We start from the raw sequence: 21,244 nt of genomic DNA, 5'->3' as shown, positions 1-21,244 counted from the left end.
AGGTCCTACATTTTTTATTTACATTGGTGTGGTTTTTATTCTTTGAGTGTCCACGCGTATACTATACAATAGCAAAGACGTGTTATGTTTCTCTCCGAACAATGCAGTCTCTTTTATAATTGTCTTCAAAGCGAAGTAAATTCGTACGCCTTGTATGTGACTCCCGTACCTTGACGCTGCGTGTCTTTTAACCGAATCATTTCAACTCGCAACCAGGAGCTGCAATAGTATGCGATGAAAATCAGAGCTCTGCCGGCAGCAGAACACTTCCAAACCGTGAACGCCCCAGCTCGTCATAGTTTCCGCTGCTGTCGCCTTGTTTAACGTTGCAGCGGATTGCAGGGACTTTGTGGTTTCGCGGTAAAATAAAATAAAAACATTGGTATGCAAGTTTAATTGTTACAGAAGCGGTAGTGGAGAAAATAAGTTCTTTAACACATCTAGCACAATAACAAATAAGACGACAGAACCAGAAAGTATGACAAACTCTGTTAAGTATGCTTCATGTGACACCTCATGTACAATATAACTACTAGCTGTTTCTGAGGCAGAATGATAGCAGTGGAAAACTACTGACGTTAAGACATAAAATTTTGTAGCATTTATGGGCATAGAAAAAATAAATCATTTATGTCCAAAATTCCTTGAGCTCTTGCTGCAGCTACATCTTTCTTTTTTTTAATTTACTCTAGATAAGCTGTCAAAACTGCAATACCCTGCCCGTAAGGAAGTATAATGTCACTTTGAGTAATGAAATTGTTGTAGATATTGTTATAGTACGTTGTTACTAAAATATTTTCCTGTTCTGTTCCAGATTGTGCGCGTGGGTGTTAGGCTGCGATGAAAGCTGATTTACTTGGTGAGTCTCGACGTCTACACCTAAGTGTAGTGAATTATAGAGTAGTGTAGTGTAGTCAGAGCTAGTCGGCGTTTGTGCTGGCAGCCCCAGACTTCGTACATGCAGCTACGGGCTTACGTTGCTCTCAGAACCTAACATCGGCGAAGTAACGAATGTTTGCCTTTTGAACTGACTGCAATGTCGAGCTATATGGAAATTATAATACTGTTGCCACCAACACTTTCCTTAAATGACCGGCTTATTTATTCGTAACAAATCTGGGCCTCGGTACTTTTTAATCATCAATAAATGGGTTCAGTTGGACATTGCATTCCTGAAGAATCTTGATTCCATATTCAACGATAGAGGCTATGTAATCCGCTATTTGCATATCATCTCCTGCTGGTGACTAGTTTCTCGGTCACCTTTCTTTTACTCTAGAGCCGGCCGCGGTGGTCTCGCGGTTCCAGGCGCGCAGTCCGGAACCGTGCGACTGCTACGGTCGCAGGTTCGAATCCTGCCTCGGGCATGGATGTGTGTGATGTCCTTAGGTTAGTTAGGTTTAAGTAGTTCTAAGTTCTAGGGGACTGATAACCACAGCAGTTGAGTCCCATAGTGCTCAGAGCCATTTGAGCCATTTTTTTACTCTAGATAACGATGCACTTTAAAATAAAGTCCGTCATTTTACTGTTATTATCCTTGAGCTGTAACTACATTGACGGAAACACCAAGGAGCTGAGCGACATAAGCGAAAGTTGGTAGGCGTGTCTTAACATCTGAAAAATGGTGTCTATTCAAATGTTGCACCAGTCGCCTAAGAGTGGTGCTAGTAGCGCCATTATGAGAATGCATATCAGGTTTGTTTTAATTACACGCTGTAACGGTCACGAGTGTTAGTTCCTTCGAGACTGGACGCGGTGAGTTGATGTTATTCAGAAATGCCTTTAAGACGACAAAGACGCCATTATCAACAGCTCACGGAGTTTGAAAGGGGTCGTGTAATAAGGTTACCAGAAGCTGCATGTTCCTTCTGCGATATTGCAGAAACATTTGGCAGGAATGTAGCCACTGTACACGATAGTTAGCAGCGGTGTTCATGAGAATGTACGGTCGCAAGAAGACCGAGCTCCGGACGGCCAAGTGGCACTACCGAGAGGGAAGACCATCCTGATCGATGTATGGCTCTGGCGCATCGTAGTGGAATCTGCAGCAGCTCTTTGACCAGCAGTTGGCACTACACTGACACAACGAACTATTACAAATGGGTAACTTCAAGGACAGCTCCACCCCAGACGCCCTTTAGCGTGCGTTCAATTGAGTGCAAAGAACCGCCGTTTGCGACTACAGTGGTGGTAAGCGAGAGCTCATTGGAGGGTGGAGGGGAGGTCTGTTGCTTTTTCTGATGATAGCTGATTCTGCCTCGGTAACAATGATGGCCGTGTGTTGGTTAGAAGTAGGCCAGGTGAGCGCCTGCAACCAAACTGATTTGCGTGCTAGATTGGTTCAAATGGCTCTGAGCACTATGGGGTCATCAGTCCAACAGAACTTAGAACTACTTAAACCTAACTAACCTAAGGACATCACACGCATCCATGCCCGAGGCAGGATTCCAACCTGCGACCGTAGCGGTTGCGCGGTTCCAGACTTAGAACCGCTCGGCCACTTCGGCCGGCTTGCGTGCTAGACACACTGGATCTGCATCTGGAGTTATGGTCTGGGGTGCGAATTCATATGACGGTAGGAGCACTCTCGTGGTTATCCCACGCACCCTGACCGTATATTTGTACTTCCACTTGGTGGTTCGACCTGGTGTTCTGCCCTTCATGAACAGCATTCCAGGATGTGTTTTCCAACAGGATAACGCTCGTCCACATACCCAATTTGCTCTCTGGAGTGTCGACATGTTTCCTTGGCCTGGCTGACCATAAGATCTGTCTCCACTCGAGCACGAACGGGTCTATCATCGGACGACAATTCCAGTGTCATCCACAACTACACTACTGGCCATTAAAATTGCTACACCAACAAGAAATGTAGATGATAAACAGGTAATCATTGGACAAATATATTATACTAGAACTGACATGTGATTACATTTTCACGAAATTTGGGTCCATAAATCCCGAGAAATCAGTACCCAGCAACCACTTATGGCCGTAATTGTCACAGAGTGATGTACTTCTCGCAAGTGAGAGACTGTTTGTTTACTCTTAGGACAATGTATCTTTGACTTGTTATATTGTACAATGTATCTTTGACTTGTTATATGGTATGTTCTGTGACTATGTAATAAAGTGTTGTTAGACTGCAAATCGCTGCTCTACTGTGATTCACGACACAAGAGTTTTTTGGTGCCGAAACCCGGGACAGACTTTGCCCGAGACAATTCCACGATTGTCGTAGTGAACAGAATTCTGGACGCACGTCACGCGGCAATACTACGACGGGGTTTACTGCAGCGATTTGTTACACCACGCAACAAGCTCTTCGACGACAACCGCCATCATACACAGCTAAGTTCAACTGAATTATCACGCAACATGTTTTGTAGTGCCATTTGTAAAGGCAACTGATTACATTATTGCCGCTGTGTACTGCTATTGTAGCTGTTCGATTAGCGCTTTAACGAATTATCAGATCCTACGCTACGCCTGTAGATTGTTTATGACTAGTGCTGCCATCTAGCGACCATCAATTGACTGAACTACTTCGACTAGCGAACCAAAGATAACGCCTTACTAGGACCAGCTGATCGCTAGCCGACACTGCTTTAAACTTTCGAGTAATCTGACGGAATGGACGTGCCAGACCACAAACCAGAAGCGCAATTACACTCTCTAAAGAGAAAACGTACGAGAGAAAGAGCAAACATTACGCGACTCGTGGCGGAAGTTGCAAGGTTGCCCGACACATCGGAAATCGCGGATTATAAATATTACAATGACAGATTGGGAAGCGTTCTGGACCGCCTCGTTAAATTAGATGAAGATATTCACGAGTTGTTAGACGATGGCGAATACGAAGAAGATGTTCCTAAATGTGAAGATTATATAGACACCGTGAAACTCACAATTTCCCGATTGTCTCACGAAATAGAGAAACAGCTTGCGAAATCGGTAGCAGACATAAAGATTCCCGACAATCCGCCGGCACAATCTGTAACAATGAGTGTTCCCACAGCTTCAGTAAAACTTCCGCCGATCAAACTTGAGCCTTTTTCAGGCGATATTGAGACATGGGCGCGATTCTGGGAGCAGTTTGAGCAGTCGGTTGACAAAGATCCGACGGTAACTACAATCAATAAACACATTTTTCTTCGCGGCTATCTCTCGGGAGAACCAAAGCATTTAGTGGACGGTATTGCGGTGACGGCCGAGACGTACGCAGAAACGAAGAGGATTCTCCGAGCGCGTTATGGCAACAAGGATCGAATAATTCAAGCCCACTTAGATTATCTCGAAGCCATAAAACCAATTAAGCTGTCCACCCCAGAGGAACTTAATTCAACATTCATTGAATGCCAGCGACGTATTCAAGCTCTCCGGGCACTTGGGGAAGACGTGAACGGATACGGTCGAGTCCTCGCGCCGAAAATTTTACGCGCTTTTCCGGATGATATATGCCGCCGCTGGATAATTCACGCCAAGCGTACAGGAATATCCGAAGGGGACATTTTGCAACTGATGGAGTTTCTGAACGAGGAAGTCGACGGGGCGCTTACCACGCAGAAGATACGCGGTGAATTTTCAAGCACTTCTAGTAACCTTCCCACAGCGTCCACACTTCACGTACACGCGAAATCTAAAAGATCGACTCCGAAGGATACCAGCGTAAAGGAACCATTCTGCGTCTTTTGTGAATCCGACGGTCATTGGGCGCAAGACTGTAAGAAGATCGTACGCGTTAATGATCGAATAGAGAAATTGAAACTAGCAAACAGATGCTTTCTTTGTCTTCAACGTGGGCACAAAGTGTCAAATTGCAAAAAGAAAGAAAAGGCTCGGTGTGTTAACTGTAAAAGACTGCATCATAAGTCCATTTGTGAGGAACGAAAGGATATTAGGGGTCCTGCGGGTCAGACAAACGTTACTTCCGTTGGAAAGGTATCTGTCGCTCCCCACGGTTACACGTACCTTCAGACAGCCCAAGTATGCGTCTCAGGACCTACAGGATTGAGCAGGACAACGCGATGTCTACTGGACGCAGGCAGTCAGTCCAGCTTCATAGCAAAATCGCTGATTGATGATCTGAAACTGCAAACGGTAGACCGACAAGAACTAACCGTTTGTTCCTTTGAATCAAACCCTACACGCCCACGCCACCGCAGGCTTGTTCAGTTTAATATGAAGGGGCTTTGGCAGAATTCTTCAGTGCCACTTACTGCCTTCGAAAGTACTCACGTTATTTCTCACCAGCCTTCAGTTCCACACCATATAAAGAGTTTACCAGATGCCCGTAAGATTACACTAGCAGATCCGAAAACCGATTCAACAGAAGATCTTCCCGTGGAGATTCTTGTAGGAGGCGATTTTTATTGGAAGATAGTGAAGCACAATTCGCCCATACGCATCTCTGAAACCTTAGTGTTAGTTCCTTCTCTGTTTGGCTGGATACTTAGTGGTAACAAGTCACAAGCCTGTGTGCATACAACCGTGGTAAATTTTGCTCAGACTGACCGATCTCCTCTGCACTCTGACAATGATTTCAGACGCTTTTGGGACTTGGAAACTATAGGGATTACTGCCGATCAGGATCTACCTGTGAACAACAAGGATACGAGACTTCTTGAAGAGTTTAGAGTATCTTTCTCTATAAAGGATCATCGAGCAGTCGTTACACTTCCCAGAATGCAACATAAAGTGCTTTCGAGTAACAGACCTATCGCGGAAAAACGATTCAAGCACCTCAGGGAAAGATTTCAACGTCAAGAGACATTTAAGCAAATGTATTTCGATCTTATGCTAGACTACATTACGAAGGGGCAAGTAGAGGTCGCTCCCACCCCACTCTCAGGAAAGGAGCTATTTTATCTCCCTCATCATGCAGTGAGGAAGGAGAAATACGGAACCACTAAGTGGAGAATAGTCTTTGACGCCTCATCTCACGAAAACAATGCACCTTCTCTGAATGAGGTATTAGAAGTAGGACCGAACCTATTACCAGAGATTCTGGAAATTTTACTGCGTTTCAGATTATATTCTACGGCTATCGTCGCAGACATCACACAAGCTTTCCTTCAATTAACCTTGAACGAAAAGGACAAAGACTTGACCAGATTCTTCTGGTTCAAAATTAGCCAGGATCAAACAGGAAATCTTCAAACGACGGACGAACTAACAGAATACCGTTTTAACAGACTCCCATTCGGCCTGATCTGCAGCCCATTTTTACTTTCTGCAACACTAAGAGAACTTGCCGACAAGTGTATGACAGCATTTCCCACCGTAGCGCCACTTATAAACAAGACTGCATACATGGACGATTTTGTGATCTCAGTAGAAGGTGATAATTTGGTGATAACTATATACTATGAACTTGTAACCCTAATGAAATTGATCAGTCTCCCCTTATCAAAATGGGCTACCAACTGTGAACAACTCCACACTATCTGGAGGGCAGAAGGGCGAGAACTCCACACCCAGACTCAAGTTTTAGGTGTAGACTGGAACACCGCAGGTGACTACTTCTGTATCGACCCTAGCGAAATCATCAGAAGGTCGTCAGAAGAGCCAGCCACCAAACGACTCCTTTTACAATGTACGGCTAAATTCTATGACCCACTCGGACTGTTTTCCCCAGTTTCTCTTGTTGGGAAATTGCTATTCCAGGACACATGGTGCCGAGGAATTGGCTGGGATGAACTTATGCCCTGGGACTTAGGGGCACGATGGCGCACTTGGATATCTAGCTTACCTTCATTGTCACATATACGTGTCCCTAGATGGATAGCTACAGCTCATGGAAGAGACTCTCAGCTGCACGTATTCTGTGACGCCTCGGAAAAGGCATATGGAGCAGCTTTGTACATTCGTACTGTCTTAGATGATGACGTCGTAACCCATTTAGTCTGTAGCAAGAACAGACTTGCTCCTATTAAGAAGGTGACATTGCCTCGACTCGAACTTTTAGCAGCCGTAGTTGGGACCAGACTATTGTGTTACTTTTGCCGCGCAACAGACTTTAAAATTGCCCGTGCAATACTGTGGACGGATTCTACAATAACACTAAGTTGGATTCGCTGTGATCCTAACAAATGGAAGACCTTCGTTTGTAATCGTGTAACTGAGGTACAAACACACACGACTCCCACGCAATGGAAACACTGCCCAGGACCAGACAATCCTGCTGACCACCTCTCACGTGGACTCCTCGGCTACCAAATGAATTCTTTGGACATTTGGTGGCATGGGCCGCCTTGGCTTACACGCCCCCCTGAATGCTGGCCAAACAACGATACTCCAACGATGGTACGACTTCCTGCCGAAGAAAAGAGGAAGAAAACGCAGAGCCAAGTTTTGTCGATATCTACGCCAACCAGCCTTTTGAACTTACTTAAATTCAGCTCATACTGGAAGCTCATTCGTATCACAGCATGGACTCTCCGTTTCCTACACAACATTCGTCAGAAGAATAAATCTTCAGGAGAACTTACTGCCACCGAATTATCAGCTGCCAAAATGTATTGGATTCAAGTGGGCCAGAGAGATTCCTTCCCCAACGAATTACATGCACTTCAGAATAACTTACCACTGCCAAGAGAGTCAAAAATCGCACGATACAATCCTTTCCTAGAAGATGGACTGATACGTCTAGGAGGTCGACTGCAGTGCACTAGCCTAAATAGGGAACAAAAACATCCTGTACTCCTTGACGGTTCCCACCACTTCACACAATTGGTTATTCGAGAGACACACATCCGCCTTCATCACTTTGGTGTTCGTTCTGTACTATTCGAACTGCGAACCGAATTTTGGATCCTTAGAGCTCGTCAGGCCATCAAAAGAATCCTATACTCATGCCTCGCATGCAAGATCTTGAAGAATCCACGAGGGCAACAGATCGAAGCACCGCTGCCACCTGAACGAGTTTCACCTGCCAAACCATTTGCTGTAACCGGAATAGACTTTGCTGGCCCACTATTCATCAAAGTGGGGAAGGAAACGCACAAGTCATATATCACTCTTTTCACATGTGCTACCACACGAGCTGTACACCTCGAACTCTGTACAGACTTGTCAACGGACAAGTTTCTTATGGCACTTGAGCGATTCGCCGGAAGACGCGGACTACCCCACACGATATATACAGATAACGCGAAAACATTCCACGCCACGAATATGGAACTAGCCCAACTTTGGAAGGCATTAACCACCACAAAATCTTATCAGTTCCTCGCCCACCATGGTATTACTTGGAAATTCATTGTCTCCCGTGCGGCTTGGTGGGGAGGATGGTGGGAAAGAATGGTGGGCACTATAAAGCGTTGCCTACGGAAGGTACTGGGACTCGCAAAGCTCACTGAGGAACAACTGAACACCACCTTGATCAGTATTGAAGCCGCGGTGAACTCCAGGCCCATCACACCAGGAGATGATTGTGATGCACTCACACCATCCCATTTTCTGACGGGAGAAAAACTTACGACTATTCCGACGGGACCAGAGCCTTCAGCGAGCACGAATTTAACAAAGGAATTCCGATTGAGACAGCAACTCTGTGACAGTTTTTGGAACCGTTGGGTTAAAGAATACCTATTGGAGCTCCGGAACTACCATGAAGTTAAACTCCCATCGGGACGAGTCATCCCCTTTCGCCCTGGCGACATCGTGCTGATCCAAGAGGACCTTCGTCCGCGACATATGTGGAAGAAGGCCAGGATAGAAAAGGTACTACCAGGAAGAGACGGCAGGGTAAGGACGATAATACTCCGGACACCAGAAGGTCACATCATTAGTCGTCCTGTGCAGCTGGCCGTACCTTTGGAGGTCGACCAGGGTGGGGAGGATGTCACAGAGTGATGTACTTCTCGCAAGTGAGAGACTGTTTGTTTACTCTTAGGACAATGTATCTTTGACTTGTTATATTGTACAATGTATCTTTGACTTGTTATATGGTATGTTCTGTGACTATGTAATAAAGTGTTGTTAGACTGCAAATCGCTGCTCTACTGTGATTCACGACAGTAATAACGGCCTTGATACGCCTGGGCATTGAGTCAAACAGAGCTTGGATGGCGTGTACAGGTACAGCTGTCCAGCTTCAACACGATACCACAGTTCATCAAGAATAGTGACTGGCGTATTGTGACGAGCCAGTTGCTCGGCCACCATTGACTAGACGTTTTCAATTGGTCAGAGATCTGGAGAATGTGCTGGTCAGGGCAGCAGTCGAACATTTTCCGTATCCAGAAAGGCCCGTACAGGACCTGCAACATGCGGTCGTGCATTATCCTGCTGAAATGTAGGGTTTCAAAGGGATCGAATGAAGGGTAGAGCCACGGGTCGTAATACATCTGAAATGTAACGTTCAATGTTCAAAGTGCCATCAATGCGAACAAGAGGTGACAGAGACGTGTAACTAGTGGCACCCCATACCATCACGCCGGGTGATACGCCAGTATGGCGATGACGAATAAAGGCTCCCAATGTGCGTTCCCCGCGATGTCGCCAAACACGGATACGACCATCATGATTTTCAGACGCTTCGCTGCGCAGAGCCGATGGCACTGTTACCGACGACTGTGCCGCTAAAGCGGAGTTATTGAACGCAGTTTTCCGAAATTCCTTCACCAGGGAAGATGAATGGAATGTTCCAGAATTTGAAACACGAACAGCTGCTAGCATGAGTTTCTTAGAAGTAGATACCTTAGAGGTTGCGAAGCAACTCAAATCGCTTGATACGGGCAAGTCTTCAGGTCCAGATTGTACACCGATTAGGTTCCTTTCAGATTACGCTGATACAATAGCTCCCTACTTAGCAACCGTATACAACCGCTCGCTCACCGATAGATCTGTACCTACAGATTGGAAAATTGCGCAGGTCGCACCAGTGTTTAAGAAGGGTAGTAGGAGGAACTACAGACCTATATCATTGACGTCGGTTTGCAGTAAGATTTTGGAGCATATACTGTGTTCAAACATTATGAATCACCTCGAAGGGAACGATATATTGATACGTAAGCAGCATGGTTTCAGAAAACATCGTTCTTGTGCAACGCAGCTAGCTCTTTATTCGCACGAAGTAATGGCCGCTATCGACAGGGGATCTCAAGTTGATTCCGTATTTCTAGGTTTCCGGAAAGCTTTTGACACTGTTCCTCACAAGCGACTTCTAATCAAGCTGCGGGCCTACAGGGTATCGTCTCAGTAGTGCGACTGGATTCGTGATTTCCTGTCAGGAAGGTCGCAGTTCGTAGTAATAGACGGCAAATCATCGAGTAAAACTGAAGTGATATCAGGTGTTCCCCAGGGAAGCGTCCTGGGACCTCTGCTGTTCCTGATCTATATAAATGACCTGGGTGACAATCTGAGCAGTTCTCTTAGGTTGTTCGCAGATGATGCTGTAATTTACCGTCTGGTAAGGTCATCCGAAGACCAGTATCAGTTGCAAAGCGATTTAGAAAAGATTGCTGTATGGTGGGGAAGGTGGCAGTTGACGCTAAATAACGAAAAGTGTGAGGTGATCCACATGAGTTCCAAAAGAAATCTGTTGGAATTCGATTACTCGATAAATAGTACAATTCTCAAGGCTGTCAATTCAACTAAGTACCTGGGTGTTAAAATTACGAACAACGTCGGTTGGAAAGACCACATAGATAACATTGTGGGGAAGGCGAGCCAAAGGTTCCGTTTCATCGGCAGGACACTTACAAGGGAACCTCCGCATCGCACCCCCCTCATATTTAGTTATAAGTTGGCACAGTGGATAGGCCTTGATAAACTGAACACAGATCAATCGAGAAAACAGGAAGAAGTTGTGTGGAACCGTGAAAAAAATTAGTAAAATATACAAACTGAGTAGTCCATGCGCAAGATAGGCAACATCAAGGGGAACGTGAGCTCAGGAGCGTCGTGGTCCCGTGGTTAGCGTGAGTAGCTGCAGAACGAGAGGTCCTTGGTTAAAGTCTTCCCTCGACTGAAAATTTTACTTTCTTTATTTTCGCAAAGTTATGATCTGTCCGTTCGTTCATTGACGTCTCTGTTCACTGCAATAAGTTTAGTGTCTGTGTTTTGCGACCGCACCGCAAAACCGTGCGATTAGTGGACGAAAGGACGTGCCTCTCCAATGGGAACCGAAAACATTTGATCGGAAGGTCATAGATCAACCGATTCCTCCACGGGAAAACACGTCTGATATATTCTATACGACACTGGTGACTGCATGTGCGTCACATGACAGGAATATGTTGTCGAGCCACGTAACCTGTACACTTGGCGAATGGGTAAAAAGATTCTTCTGCCTTGCCCGATTTAGGTTTTCTTGTGGATGTGATAATCACTCCCAAAAAAGTGATGAAAACATAAGAGTTTGTCACATAAACTGAAAAGAAAAAATTAAACTTTTCACTCGAGGGAAGACTTGAACCTAGGACGTCTCGTTCCGCAGCTGCTCTCGCTATCCACGGGACCACGGCGCTCCTTGACTCCCATCGTCCTTGATGTTGCCTATCTTCGCATGGACTACTCAGTTTGTACATTTTGCTAATTTTTTTCATAGTTCCACACAACATCTTCCTGTTTTCTCGATTGATCTGTGTTCAGTTTTTCAAGGCCTATCCACTGTGCCAACTTATAACTAAATCTGAGGGGGGTGCGATGGGGAGGTTCCCTTGTAAGAAGATGCAACAAGTCCAGTAAAGAAACAGCTTACACTACACTCGTTCGTCCTCTGTTAGAATATTGCTGCACGGTGTGGGATCCTCACTAGGTGGGCTTGACGGAGGACATCGAAAGGGTGCAAAAAGGGCAGCTCGTGTTGTATTATCACGTAATAGGGGAGAGAGTGTGGCAGATGTGATACGCGAGTTGGGATGGAAGTCATTAAAACAAAGACGTTTCTCGTCGCGGCGAGATCTATTTACAAAATTTCAGTCACCAACTTTCTCTTCCGAATGCGAAAATATTTTGTTGAACCCAACGTACATAAGTAGGAATGATCATCAAAATAAAATAAGAGAAATCAGAGCTCTAACAGAAAGGTTTAAGTTTTCGTTTTTCCCGCGCGCTGTTCGGGAGTGGAATGGTAGAGAGATAGTATGATTGTGGTTCGATGAACCCTCTGCCAAGCACTTAAATGTGAATTGCAGAGTAATCATGCAGATGTAGTAAACAGAACCTGGATTCATCCGAAAAAATGTTTTGCCATTCGTGCAACCAGGTTCGTCGTTGAGTACACCATCGCAGGCCCTCCTGTCTGTGATGCAGCGTCAAGGGTGACCGCAGCCACGGTCTCCGAGCTGATAGTCGATGCTGCTGCAAACGTCGTCGAACTGTTCGTGCAGATGGTTGTTGTCTTGCAAACGTCCCCATCTGTTGACTCAGGGATCGAGACGTCGCTGCACGATCCGTTACAGCCTTGCGGATAAGATGCCTGTCATCTCGACTGCTAGTGATACGAGGCCGTTGAGATCCAGCACGGCGTTCCGTTTTACCCTCCTGAACCCACCGATTCCGTATTCTGCTAACAGTCATTGGATTTCTACCAACGCGAGCAGCAATGTCACGATACGATAAACCGCAATAGCGATAGGCTACATCCGACCTAAGTCGGAAACGTGATGGTACGCATTTGTCCTCCTTAGACGAGGCGTCACAACAATGTTTCACCGGGTAACGCCGGTCTCCTGCTGTTTGTGTATGAGAAATCGGCTGGAAACTTTCCTCATGTCAGCACGTTGTAGGTGTCGCCACCGGCAGCAACCTTGTGTGAAAGCTCTGAAAAGCTTAATCATTTGCATATCACAGCATCTTCTTCCTGTCGACTAAATTTCGCGTCTGTAGTACATCTTCGTGGTGTAGCAATTTTAATGGACATGTAGTGTAGCATTAACCATCCCTATAATGCATGACCAAGTGGGAAAGGCATGAAACTCCACCCCGCAAACTGACATCCGGCACCTGTACTACACAGTGCATGCACGTTTGTACGGTTGCAGTCAACATTCTGGCGGTTACACCGGTTATTAATGTACAAGCATTTAATATTTGCCAAGGCTTATCTCGTGCTTACGTGAACCTGTGATCTTGGAATGTTAACCACGTAAATATGGTACCTAGTAAAATGTCTTTCCGAAATTTTATTACACTACATTTATTATTTTTTATGCTTGGAAGCATAACTACACTGAAAAGAATCTGCCTTGAGTTGCTAAGGAGAAGACGGGCCCCTGGAATCGAGGACCGGGTTGCCGCTTACCTCCCGTTTCCGGACGCGAATTAACCGTGAATTTTTATCCGCGGCTCCGCCCGCTTATTCCTCGTCCCCGTCTCCCCGCCCCAGCCGCCAGCGCAGTTGCCATCTGCGGAAGAATGCCGCCGGAAATGAGGTATTTCTGCGCGGCTGCTCCGCCAGATATCCAATTCTGCGCCCCTCCGGCCGCGACCGATATCTGCCGCCAGCCCCGCTCCTTAATTATGGCACCGGCTCTGCTTGCCGTCTTCTCTCCCCCCGGGCCGGTAATTGGTCTCAATCGGCTGGAAAAACAGTCGCCGCCGCGGAACCGTCTGTCCGTCCTTTCGTGCCTGTCTGTCTCTCCGTGGCCCAGAGGGAAGCGACGGCCGCAATTCCCAGCGGGTGTCTCCTCTGTCCAAGACGAGCTGTCAGCCTTGTTTGGCTCGTTTCGTACTGTTTGACGGCTCACCATTATCATCATCCATTAGCAAATTGTTGTGGCTACACAAATAAGTCTATCGACACTACCAGAGACAGGGAATCGTCAGAAGTGCCGCAGAGAATTGTGGTAGTTCCACTCTTGTTCTCTACGCACATAAACGATCTAACGGATAAGGGGAACAACAGTTTGCTACTGTTGAAACATCCCCTTAGAAAAATTTAGAAATGACAGTGCTGGTAAACCTCTACGTTATTTGATTTTCAAACAGCTGAGCAAAATGGCTCTGAGCACCATGCGACTTCTGAGGTCATCAGTCGCCTAGAACTTAGAACTAATTAAACCTAACTAACCTAAGGACACCACACACATCCATGCCCGAGGCAGGCAGCTGAGCAAAACTGAACGTACTCAGACATTACTCTCTTATTCAGATCAACACTAAACTGACACACAATATTTAGCGCAACGCAATCTGACTTTCAAAAATGCCTACAAAAGAATGGTCCTGGCTAACAATAACATACACCTTTCATGAATCACTTACCTCACAAAAATCTTCGTTACTCGAAGTACTGCAATACAGCGAGCGCCAATACTGCCAGCTAAATAAAAGATTCTAATTACTGAAGGTACTAATACTGACAGCCATAGTTAGCAAATGAAAGATTTTGATAGAGAACAAACAATGTATTTACCTTAATAATGTTCAGAAGGCATTAGCATGATATCCAGTATTACAACTTTACTCTTTCTGGCGGACACACGTCCAGATCGTCCACTCTTAAAATTCTGCCATCTCTCTCCCCACATCCAGCACTGCTGGCGGCTCACCTCAAACTGCGCAATGCTACGCGCTGCTCACAGCTGCCCAACACTACAATAGCGAATATTCCAACAATGCTAACCAACCACAGACTGCACACAGCACAGCCAGTGATTTTCATACAGAGCGCTACGTGACGTTACTAACATAAGAACCTAAACAGCCTACTTACAATGTTTGTTGATTATTCTGTAATTAACGAGAAAGTGTCGATGTTGAGTGACTGTAGGAATACAGATGACGACTTTCATGGAATATCCATTCGGTATGATTAGTGGCAGCTTGCTCTGAATGTGGGAAATATGAGCTAACGCAAAAATGCTTCAAATGGCTCCAAGCACCATCTGAGGTCATCAGTCTCCTAGACTTAGAACTACTTAAACCTAACTGACCAGCCGGCCGGAGTGGCCGAGCAGTTCTAGGCGCTACAGTCTGGAACCGCGCGACCGCTAAAGTCGCAGGTTCGAATCCTGCCTCGGGCATGGATGTGTGTGATGTCCTTAGGTTAGTTAGGTTTAAGTACTTCTAAGTTCTAGGGAACTGATGACCTCAGAAGTTAAGACCCGTAGTGGTTAGAGCGATTTGAACCATTTGACCTAACTAACCTATGGACATCACACACATCCATGCCCGAAGCAGGATTCGAACCTGCGGCCCTAGCAGCCACGTGGCTCCGGACTAAAGCGCCTAGAACAGCTCGGCCACAGCGGCCGGCTGAGCTCACGCAGATGGGTAGAAAAACAATCTTGTAGTGTTAGAATACAGCATTAGTAGTAGGCTGCCTGAGACAGTCACGTCTTTTAAATTCGTTTAAAAGCGATATGAAATAGAACGAATTCGTGTGGATAGTAGCAGGGATGGCGCATGGTCGACTTCCGTTTGTGGCGAGAATTTTAGATAAGCGTAGCTTTCATACAGGGTGCCCTGAAATGTTGCGACAAACTTCGAGGGGTTGTCTTGAGGGTCAGATGGAGAATATTAACCCGTTTTCGGAAACGTCATCGAACTACTCTGCATAGCCTCGAAGTTACAGGTGCTAGCGCTGCCACTGCACCAACCCTTCGGCAGGAAACATGACTGTGTATGCTGACGAAGTGTAGGCGAAACGTCTAGCAATGTTGTTTGTTATTCAGTGGTCGCAACTGATTGCCACAATCGCCAATGCAGAAGGTGTAGTTAGTTGCTGCGAAGACAGGCCTTGTCTCCTATGAATGTGATGCTCTTGTTGCCTTGGTCGATGGCGTTTTCTGACACCAGTTACTATAGCTATAATCTATATTTCTCCTACATACCCAAAAGCATTGGATATTTTAGAGGATCTTTGGATACCGGTTCTGGATACAGGTTCCTGCCGTGGATTTATTCCTCAAGATACCCTCTATAACCCCCTGGAAGTTTGTTGCAACATCGGACATCCTATGTAAAGGAGACCACATATAGAACACTAGTGCGACTCATCTTGAGTACTGGTCGAGTGCTTGGGATCCCCACCAGGTCGCATTAATGTTAGTAATCGAAACAATTCAGAGGCTTGCTGCTGTATTTGTACCGGAAGGTTTGATCAGCATGTGACAGCCTGTATTACGGCAACGCTCTGTGAACTCTTAATGGAAATCCCTGTAGGGAAGACGACAGTCTTTTCTCGGAACGTCGTTAAAAATTTTGATCATCAATATTTAAGTTCTATTGCTGTTAGCGAACATTTCGCGTAAGCAACACGAAGACAAGACAAAAGAAATAAGGGCTTGTACAGAGGCATATAGATAGTCGTTTTCCCCTCACTCCATTTACTAGAGGAGCCGGAAAGGGGACGATTAAAGTACGCTACACGATGCTCTATATGGTGGTTTGTGGTTTATGGATGTAGTTGTAGATCCTCCTACATCTCTCCTTCCTTCAGGCTGCTATTGGGGAACTTCACATGAAAAACCTGTTTTCTGGCTTCTTAACAACATGCAGGTGCCATTTAGATTCCTACATTTGGGCGTCCAGTACCATTTCTTCTGCATTTCATTGTTTTATTTCAGTGACGGAAATAGTGTCACACCTTCAAGCACAGTCCGATATTTTGGAAAGAGCTAAATTTTGGTCGTACTGGAGGCATCATTGCCAATGTTGTTTTCTCAGTGGATGATGTGAACTGTTGTATCTGCCTTACGAGATGAAGATGCCCGGTGACGACTGAAACCGTAATTTCTTATTGAAATTGTGTGCAGTTGTACTGGAATGTAGACTATTTTCGTAACAAGTCCGGTATTTTATCCATGAGATAAATGGTAATAAATGATTAAACTTTCAATCCACTCAGTACTGATGTGTGATACGCACTGGCATGAATACACTCTTGTCTTCTTTGTAACATGGAAGAAACACCCTCCAAATGCCATCCTGAGGGCTTTATTGCTGTGCCTGCATTTGCAGCTTTGAACAGTTTCAGGATTTCCATCTTTGCACGACTTGCACCTTTGCACGACTTGCACCTTTGCGCGACGTGCACCTTTGCGCGACGTGCACCTTTGCGCGACGTGCACCTTTGCGCGACGTGCACCTTTGCGCGACGTGCACCTTTGCGCGACGTGCACCTTTGCGCGACGTGCACCTTTGCGCGACGTGCACCTTTGCGCGACGTGCACCTTTGCGCGACGTGCACCTTTGCGCGACGTGCACCTTTGCGCGACGTGCACCTTTGCGCGACGTGCACCTTTGCACATCTTCATATGCAATGAATAACATTGAGAAGTAGGGCACAATATTCACAGATAACTAATCAACCACGCATCGGCAGCTTCTTCTCTTGTCCTGATCTCGAACATTGTGGTCACACTCCAGAGCAGTGACTGTTAATGGAAGAGGCAGCGACTGCTTAGTAATCACAGTGAATCAGGGTGCTTGGATTTGTTGCGTCCCAGCATAGGTGTTGCCGTTCATCATTGTGGAGTTGGTGTTACATGCATGGTGCAATAAGGACGTTGGCGACATTGGGGTGCTTTTCTGAAAAGGATTAAGCCTTCACAACCTTTATAACAGAAATGAGAGAGAGAAAGAATTTCCTTGTTTGATTGGGAGTAAGTGAGATCATAGAGAATTAGAGTAGGTGAGATGCCAGATCTCTTACCCTTTACTCTGCAGTCAGTAAACTATCGAAATGATTCAGAGTCGAGTGTTCTGTCACACACGTTCCGCCAATTATTGGCCCCCTGGGCCTATTTCAGTATTAATGTATGGCCACTTGTCTTTACAGTACAGGAAACAAGTCGTCAGCTATAAGTTGGTCCTGTTATTTACTGAAATTCCGAAGTATTATTCGTTGAGCCAGGGACAGGTATTCTCTGTTCAATGCTGTTCCAAGAAATGTACAATAACTACTTACCTCGAAGTTATATGTCCCCAGAATCTTCCCATCCTCTTCTCTTGGCTGAATAAACTAAGTCTTCATTTGCTGCTACGCACGCTGACTACTCCGTACAACATATGATTAATGGACCACCTCTCTACCGCCGGCCGTAGTGGCCGAGCGGTTCTAGGCGCTTCAATCCGGAACCGCGCTGTTGCTACGGTCGCAGATTCGAATTCTGCCTCGGGCATGGATGTGTGTGATGTCATTAGGTTAGTTAGGTTTAAGTAGTTCTAAGTTCTAGGGGACTGATGACGTCAGACGTCCCATAGTGCTCAGAGCCATTTGAACCATTTTGAACCTCTCTGCCGGTAACGGCCCGTTTTATAGCCGTATTAATTAGTTTGGTTGCATACGGCCGTATTAATTAGTTTGGTTGCATACGGCCTTCCCATGTGACATCAATATTGCCTGATTTAATCCACTAAGAAATTTTCTGTGACGTGCATTGATGCTTTATTGCCTGGGTGGACTCTCTCTTTGGGAGAATTACATGTACATGTGCCTTAATGTTAGATTAATTCTGTTTTCTTACATTGTGTGCGTCAGTGGAATAGTTCCTCCGTCTTATTGATCTTGTCCTCTCACTGTCTTGGCGCTTTCTCTGTGTCTGTATAAATGACGAATGGTCTCCAATTTAAAGTGGCGTTATCTTCTCCAAATATACTGTTAGCTGTCCTATTTGTGATGTACTCCAGCGAGGCGAGGCACTTACTCCATCCATAAGTATTTTCTTTTTGATCTGACTGTTAATTAAATTTAGACTGAATCACATCTTATGTTCTTGTGCACACTGTCGGCCATCAACTTCCAAGTAATATGGACAGACAGAAACGATTACAATTTGAAGGCCTGTGAACTATAGTTGTATGGAACTTTGGTGAACTTTCCTAGGATTCTAGCTCACCAAGGCACGTGACAAGAGTAGTGTGTCGATCTTCTTGCCAGGGACGTAACACACAATATGCCCTTGCTTAACTTCCATCTCAATTCATCAGATCACATCCCTGAACCTAGAGCCCTGGGATATAATCCGTGGAAAGAAGAATAGATAGACGCATTACGACATACAGCCCGTCAGTACGGTACTATAATCACCAATCGGCACTCCTGAGTGGATTGTGGTCTACGGATTGGATGTGCAGAAGGCAGCTTGAACGTGCTCTTCCATCGTGGATACTTCTCCTATTACCGGCACACGATAGGTGTCACACACACTTCAGCTTCCTTCTATGACTCTATATCAGAAGGTGATGTACTGCGCTGATGAACCAGAATATTATGACCACATGCTCAGGAGCGTGTTGGTCCACCTTTGGAACACTATGTAGCAGCATGGACTCCTCAAATCCTTGGTAGGTTCCGGAAGTAACGTGGCACTATATATCAATGCACAGATCAGTTCCCTTAAATTACGGATTGGTGGTTTGTGGGCTTGGAGCTGGCGCCCTATAGCGCCACATATGTGTTTTTTGGGTGAGTGATGCATGCTGTCTACAATAATGTTCAGGCAGTCCAGAGCTGTCGTAGTGACTTGTATTACTACCACAGGTCCCATAGAAACCCAGTTGAATGTTTCCCATTGGCAACACTGCCCCCCCCCCCCCCCTCCCCCAGTGTGCGTCCATGGTATGTTCCATCTTTCAACCGTCCCAGGCAACACGTTTCCATTGATCCACGCTCCAATCTGAATATCACGCGCTCATTGCAACCGCAAATAACGATGGCATTGGGTCAAGGTGGGAACAGTAAGAGGTCACCTACTGCAGAGCACCACGTTCATCAATGTGCACTGAACTACCTGCACCGAAACAATAAAGCAGCGTTGTGCTCTACTAGATACCACCACCCATCCCCCTTACAGAACTGGCAGACATCTGGCACCCACTTTCTGTGACGAGTCGCGGATGTATTCCAACTTGTCACGTACTCGCCGTGTCACAGTCTTCCCACAGATGCTCACGGCAGGCACACAAAAAGTCTACAAGCTTCGCCGTTTCCAACACGCTGGTTGCCAGGCGACGTGCCATAACAGTTTGGCCTTTGTCAAAGTCGCTTAGGTCACAACATTTCCCCATTTTCGCCGCGTATCGACGCTACATCGATTCCCCATTCGTCTCCTCCGCATATAAACCTTTCTTTTCGCGTCATGTGCCTGCAGCCCCACCAGGCAGGATTCGATATCGCTGTGGATAGTAGTCCCGGTGTTTTCGCTCACAATTTTATTTTGTTCGTATGAGCAGCAATTAAAGAAATATAAAATGGTGAAATAGACTATGCAAAAATAAAAATGTTGCATCCTCTGTTCGTTGAGAGACAGTACACTTTAACTCCGTAGAGGTTTAAACTCGAAATACAGTGCCCAGTCATGTTGATTTGAGCACCTGTCAGAAGCCTGAATAACCGCTTTTAGCAACACGGACCGCTGCGAGACGTGCAGAAAGAGTGTCAGTGAGGTTCTGGAAGGTACCTACAGGGATCTGGAGCCGTGCCGACTCCAGTGCCGTGGCCGGCTGCGCTAGGTTTTTCTATTGAGAATCCATGGCACGAACTGCCACAGATAGTCGCAGAGATTCTCTATTGGGTTTAAGTCCAGGGAGTTTGGTGGCAAGAGGAGTACGGTAAGCTCATCCTGGTGCTCCTCGAACCACGCACGTACACTGCGAACTGTGTGACACGGTGCATTGTCCAGTATGTACACTCACGCTCATAAACTAAGGGTAATGCTGACACATGGTGAAACAACGGTCTGGTGGGCGGTTTGCGGGTTTAAATCACCTCAGGGTATGACCATGCGGTGCATCTGACCTGCGGTCGTAGCACGGTGGCGCTGGCAGCAGTCCACATATACAGAGGTGTATTGGTGCAGCGAGTAGGTGTGCAGACGTTTTCAGACGTTTTCAGACGTGCTAACTGTGTGTTGAAAATGGCTCAGAGAACACACATTGATGACGTAGTGAGGAGTTGAATACTAGGGCTACTGGAGGCTGGTCAAACACAGCAGGTCGTAGCACGGACCCTCCGTGTGCCACAGGGTCATCTCAAGATTATGGCAACGATTCCAGCAGACAGAAAACGTATCCAGGCGCTACAGTACGGGACGTCCACAGTGTACAACACCACAAGAAGGCCGATATCTCACAATCAGTGCCCGCAGATGGTCACGGAGTACTGCAGGTAGCCTTGCTCGGGACCTTACCGCAGCCACTGGAACAGTTGTCTGCAGACACACAGTTTACAGACCCCTGAACAGACATGGTTTATTCGCCCGGCGACCTGCAAGGTGCATTCCACTGACCCCTGGTGACAGGAGAGCCCGTAAAGCCTGGTGTCAAGAACGCAGTACAATGTCATTGG

General features: G+C 46.2%; 1 protein-coding gene across 1 annotated transcript in view; it reads left to right on the top strand.

The window, feature by feature from the left end:
• LOC126203883 (ankyrin repeat domain-containing protein 50-like) overlaps positions 1 to 21,244 on the top strand; it is a 520,870-nt gene that overhangs the window by 176,681 nt on the left and 322,945 nt on the right. The window contains exon 2 of the mRNA XM_049938265.1: positions 815 to 859. The gene's annotated coding sequence lies outside the window, so the exon portion shown is untranslated. The remainder of the gene's footprint in view (positions 1 to 814; positions 860 to 21,244) is intronic.

The sequence above is a fragment of the Schistocerca nitens genome, chromosome 9, assembly GCF_023898315.1.
Source record: "Schistocerca nitens isolate TAMUIC-IGC-003100 chromosome 9, iqSchNite1.1, whole genome shotgun sequence".
In the NCBI taxonomy this organism is placed as follows: Eukaryota; Metazoa; Arthropoda; class Insecta; order Orthoptera; family Acrididae; genus Schistocerca; species Schistocerca nitens.
The sequence above is the reverse complement of the archived record's forward strand: the minus strand, read 5'-3'. Positions and strand labels throughout refer to the sequence as shown.